A 5,463-nucleotide genomic window follows, 5' to 3' on the forward strand; every position below is an offset into this window, starting at 1 on the left:
TTTTTGTCTCTTTGAGAGAGTATGGGCTCGCAGGGATCTCGGAGCGCCAGCTGCTGGGCATGGCGCTGGTCTCCCGCGCGCCGCTGGGGTGCGGCGGGTCACACACCGCATCTGCTGCTCGGGTCCCTGGCTCTCCGCCGCTGGGCGGGTCCCTGTTTCTCTGCGTTGCTGAGGCTCTCTGCTACCGGGGCTGGCGGCTCCAGAGGACCGCTATCAGCCTCCCGGGTGGGTTCTGTTCCAAACTACCGGGCACTCCCTCGAGGTACGAGATCTGCTGGCTGCCGGATCTCGTGGGAAGTGCGGAGACGGCGAAAGCAGGGTCTCTGTGAGTCATGATTTATGAAGAGACAGCTCTCTCCGGGAAGACTGGATCGTAGGCAGTAAGACACAGAACTCAGCTCAGTACAGCTCCTTTATTCAGTGACTCAGCTTGGCTCAAGGTCTTAGTGATTCAGCTCCGATTATTGAGGGAAAACCAGGATACTTTATACTGTGGGGGTAGTGGTAAAAGCCTTAGCTGATAGGTACTTTGTGGGATGCCCTATTTACATGTAGAGGTGGGCTCCTCCCAGGCTGTCAGACTGCCTGAAAATCACACAGGAAAACCTGGCAGTTTCAGAGCCGGAGGCCATGTTTCTGTGATGGCTACTTCAAAAGATGAGTCAGGAAGATGCTGGGAAGGCACCCCCTGCTGAAAAGAGGAGTCTTTCCATCAGGCGCCGAGCTCCTTAGAGCTATCCGGACATGGAAGACTGCGACCCTCACAGCAGGATTCCCCAACACTGCTACTGTCTGCTTTGTTGTCGGCACCCCCAGCCATTGCCCATTACTTGCTCTTCTGGTGAATCTAGTCAGCCTATCTAGAGGTCTTTGTTTTAGGAGGGTCAGCATTTCTTCATATAGTGGTAATCAGTTGTCTATATTCCTTTGGATAAGATTGGGGTCATTTTTCCAGTTCTATGCTGGGTTACTATCTGGGAATCCTTTTGGCCAACTTGGCCATCAACTCAAAAGAAGATATCACTTGTCTGGCATTGTTGCTTGTTATGTAGCCCTTAGCTATACATATGGACTCTTATGGAATTATATTGGCCCATTTAATCTTTGGTTATACTTTCCTTTTGGGTGTTTAAGGACATACAGTTGGTCCAGATAAAACCGATTTATTTTTACTCTTAAGGTCGTTTGAGGATCTGTTCCTCAGGGGTCACATAAGCTTGGGAGGAGCCCCTGGCTCCTTTCTTTTACCAGTTCCACTTATGAGAAGATAAGTCAAAGGTCTTGCTCAACCATGGCTGGCTTCACTTGGAAGCATGGAAGAAATGATTCCTCTGTATTGACCCTCCTTTTTATAGAGTGAACATTGGTTCAAGTCTATCTGGTGGGGTCTCCTCAGCCTTCTTGATCAATAGGACAGGTGACCCACCACCATTATAGGACATTTTGAGAGATGCTCATAGTCCCCTGGAAGTAGTCGACCTAGGAGGGCAAGGAGAAAAAAGTGTCCTTTATGTCCCTCTGACCAAATTATTATAGATCTCAAAGTATGCCTGTTAAACACCCAAGAAGGTTAGTTCCACCAGTCTGGTATTTTTAGTTACTGTGTGTCATGTAGATATATCTTAGGCAAAGATCAGTTGTTTTCAGATAAACCTTATCTAAACATATATTTCTTGATTTGCTATGAATAATTTGTCAGTAGGTTGTAGGAATAATGTGGTACTCTCTGGTTTTCAAAACTATCTAGGCTTTGTTTATCTCTCACATTGTCTCACACCTCCATCATGGTTTTCCCAATTAAGGTGCCCTCAGTTCCCCCCTTTCTTCCTTACTAATACCCTTCTCCAGTGGTCCTACCTCCCTTAAGCACCGTCTTTCCCTTTATCCCCTAGGTTCCTTGAATACCCATCACTCCCTCCTCCCTTAAACTAACCCCTCTTTCAAGTTATTTCTTTTCCTTTACCTCCCTGATTCCTTTCCCTTATCTGGATTCCTGTAGTTATCTCTGGTTGCATATTTATTTATCAAAGTCTGTTTCTAGGATCCACATATTAGGGAGAACATGTGTCGGGTTTTTTTCTGAGTCTGTGTTACTTCACTTAGTATAACAGCTTCTAGTTCCATCCACATACGGGCAAATTTCATGATTTCATCTTTCTTTACTGCTGAATAAAACTCCATTATATAAATGAACCACATTTTCATTATCCACTCATCAATTGAGGGACACTTAGGTTTCTTCTTTAATGTCTTTGGTCAGGAGTGTTTCAATGTGCTCTTTCTCTGATTGCTTGTTATTGGTATATAGAAAGACTATAGACTTTTATAGGTTAATTTTGTAACCTGCCACTTTACTGACCATGTTCATAATTTCTAGGAGTTTTTGGGTGGAATTTTTGGAGTCCCTTATTATATTATCATATCATATCATCTGCCAAAAGGGATAATTTGGTCTATTCTTTTCCAATTATTACTCCTTTAATTTCCTTATCTTATTTATCTTGCAAGAGTTTCAAGTACTATGTTAAAGAGAAGTGGGGAGAGTTGTCAGCCTTGTCTGGTTCTTGATGTCAGTGGGAATGCTTCCAGTTTATCTCCTTTTAGAATGATGTTGGCTGTGGCTTTTTTATATATGCTTTAATTATGTTGTGGTCTGTTCCCTCCAGTCCAATTACATCTATGACTTTGAACATAAATCCATATTGAATTATGTCAAAGGCCTTCTCTGCAACTATTGAGATGACCAGGTTCTTCTTATCTTTTTGTCCATTTATATGATTTATGACGATTATTGACTTACGTATATTGAATCATCCCTGCATCTCTGGGATAAAGCCGACTTGATCATGGTGGATGATCTTTTTGATGTGTGTCTGTATGCACTGTGCAAGTATCTTGTTGAGAATTTTTGCATCTATGTTCATTCACGATATGGTTCTATAGTTTTCTTTTTCGCTTGTATCTTTACCTGGCTTTGGTATTAGAGTGATGGCTTCATAGAAGGAATTTGGACGTTCTCCCTCCATTTCTATTTTTTTTTTTAATAAATTAAGTCGTATTGGATGCAATATTCTTTAAATGTCTGATAGAATTCTGCTGTAAATCCATCTGGTCCTGGGCTTTTTCTTAGATGGGAGGTTTTATATTACTGTTTCAATTTCTTTTTGTGTTATGGGTTTGTTTAAGCTGTTAATTTCTTCTTGGTTTAGTTTTGGTGGTTCCCATGCTTTTACATGCATTCATTTCTTTCAGGTTTTCAAATTTTTTAACTTTTCAAATTTAGTAGCATATAGGTTTTTAAAGAATTTCCTCATAATGTTCTCTATCTTTCTGGTGTCTGTTGTGATGTTTCCCCTTTAATTCTGATAGTTAATTTGCGGGTGCTCTTTCTTTCTTTTGGTTAAATTGGCTAGTGGTCTGTCAATCTTGTTTATCTTTTCAAAGTACCAGCTCTTGGAATTTTTTTATTCTTTTTATTGTATTCTTTGTTTCAATTTCATTAATTTGTGCCCTGATTTTTGTTATTTCTTCTGGTCTGCTAGGTTTGGGTTTCGTTTGCTGTTGCTTTTCAAGTGTTTTGAGTTTTAATGTTAAGTCATTTATTTGTGTTCTTTCTGATTTTTTTGATGTGGCCACTTAGAGCTATAAACTTCCCTCTAAGGACTGCTTTCTGCATGTCCCAGAGGTTTTGTTGTGTTGTACTGTCCTTTTCATTTAATTCCAGGAATACTTTTATTTCTTTCTTAATTTATCCTTTGACCCATTCATCATTCAGGAGTGTGTTGTTTAATCTCCATGTGTTCATGTGGTGATTAGGGCTTCTTCAAGTGTTGATTATAAGCTTTATTACATTTTGGTCTGACAGAATGCATGGAATTATTTCAGTCTTTTTGTATCTGTTGAGGTTTTTTTTTTTTGCCCCAGTATATGGTCGATTTGGGGGAAGGTTCCATGGGGTGCTAAGTAGAAAGTTTGTCCTTTGGTGCTTGGGTGGAATACTCAGTAGATGTCTGTTAAGTCCATTTGATATATGGTATTGTTTAATTCAGATGTCTCTCTGTTAACCCTTTGCACTGTTGACATATCTAATGGAGACAGTGGGGATTTGAAGTTGCCTACTCCAAATGATTTGGGGTTAATCTGGGTCTTAAAGTCCTGTAGTATTGTTTTTATGAGTTTGGTGAATATATGTTCATGACTGTAATATCATCTTGATTCATTGTTCCTTTGATCAAAATGACATGGCCCTCTTTGTCTCTTCTGATTAGTTTTAAAGTCTATTTTGTCAGATATTAAAATTGCTTTTTTCTTCATGCCAGTTGCTTAGTATTTTTTTTCCATCCTTTCACTTTGAGATTGTGTCTGTCTTTGAAAGTGAGATGAGTTTCTTGCAGACAACAAAAAGATGAGTTTTGTTTCTTAATCCATTCACATAGTTGTGCCTTTTGACTGGGGAGTTCAGTCCTTTAATATTTAAAGTTATCAATGAAAGATGGATATTGAATCCTGTCATTTTTATTTCTGTTTACATTCTTGATATAGCTGTACATTTCCACAGTTATACCTTCATTGGATTTCTTTCCACAATCCCTTGGGTATAGTCATTCCTTTCTTCAGCTCTTTGTATTGCTTCCAAAACTCTCTGAAGGGCTGGTTTTGTGGACATGAATTCCTACAGCCTATTTATGTCATGGAAGATTTTTCTTTCCCCTTTTAGCATAATAGACATTTTGGCTGCATATAATAATCAGGGTTGGCATCTGTGGTCATTTAAAACTGGGAAAACTTTTGTCCAGGTTCTTCTGGCTTTCATAGTTTGCACTGAAATGTCAGCTGTAATCCTAATGGGTTTTCCTTTATATGTGACTTCTTGTTTCTCTTTTGCAGCTTTCAGAATTGTCTCTTTGTTTTGTAAGTGTAGTAAAATAAGTGTAGTGTTTTTACTATGATGTGCTGTGGAGAGTTTCTTTTCTGGTCCTGTCTGTTTGGTGTTCTATATGCTTCTTCTACTTGTACGCGCATGTCTTTCTTTAATTTTGGGAAATTTTCTTCAACAATTCTGTTGAAGATCTGGTCCATGCCATTACCTTGGGATTCTTCTCCTTCCCGTATGCCTATTCTTCATAAGTTTGGTCTTTTTAAGGTGTCACACAATTCCTGCATATTCCATTCTTGTGATTTCTTAAATTTTTCATAATCTTTGCTTGTGTGGTCTAGTTCATCCACTTTATCTTCCAGTCTTGATAATCTATTTTCCTTTTAGTTCATCCTATTGGTGAGGCTTTCTCCTGTCATTTCTAATTGGCTTATTGAGTTTTTTTAACTCCTTCTTTATTTCAGTCTGAGTTTTCTTCAATACTTCTATGTCTTTTGTGAATTCAATCAGAATTTTATCCCTTTTTTTAGTTCTTTGATTTGTTGGTGTGCTCTTTATTTTATTTTATTTTATTTTATTTTAATTTA

The sequence above is a fragment of the Nannospalax galili genome, unplaced genomic scaffold (assembly GCF_000622305.1).
Source record: "Nannospalax galili isolate Female #2095 unplaced genomic scaffold, S.galili_v1.0 scaffold298, whole genome shotgun sequence".
Taxonomy (NCBI): Eukaryota; Metazoa; Chordata; class Mammalia; order Rodentia; family Spalacidae; genus Nannospalax; species Nannospalax galili.